A 728-nucleotide genomic window follows, 5' to 3' on the forward strand; every position below is an offset into this window, starting at 1 on the left:
ACGGAGAGCTAAGGGCCGGTCACCGGGGTCACATGAGCCGGGCGGTGCAGGCCTGCTCCTCCCCTTGGGGGAGGGCTCTCCTCTGCCCGCCCCCGCCTCACCCTATCAATCAGTCAATCGTATTTATAATAACAATAATGATGACATTTGTTAAGCGCTTTACTATGCGCTTACTAAGCGCTGGCACTGTTCTAAGCGCTGATCATAACAATGTTGGCATTTATTAAGCGCTTACTCTGTGCAAAGCACTGTTCTGAGCGCTGATCATAACAATGTTGGCATTTATTAAGCGCTTACCAATCAATCAATCTCAATCAATCGTATTTATTGAGCGCTTACTATGTGCAGAGCACTGTACTAAGCGCTTGGGAAGTACAAATTGGCAACACATAGAGACAGTCCCTACCCAACAGTGGGCTCACAGTCTAAAAGGGGGAGACGGAGAACAGAACCAAACATACCAACAAAATAAAACAAATAGGATAGAAATGTACAAGTAAAATAAATAAATAAATAAATAGAATAATAAATATGTACAACCATATATACATATATACAGGTGCTGTGGGGAAGGGAAGGAGGTAAGATGGGGGGATGGAGAGGGGGACGAGGGGGAGAGGAAGGAAGGGGCTCAGCTTACTCTGTGCAAAGCACTGTTCTAAGCGCTGGGGAAGTTACAAGGGGATCAGGTTGTCCCGTGGAGGGCTCACCGCCCTCATCCCCATTTG

This window comes from Tachyglossus aculeatus, chromosome 5 (genome assembly GCF_015852505.1).
Source record: "Tachyglossus aculeatus isolate mTacAcu1 chromosome 5, mTacAcu1.pri, whole genome shotgun sequence".
Classification (NCBI taxonomy): Eukaryota; Metazoa; Chordata; class Mammalia; order Monotremata; family Tachyglossidae; genus Tachyglossus; species Tachyglossus aculeatus.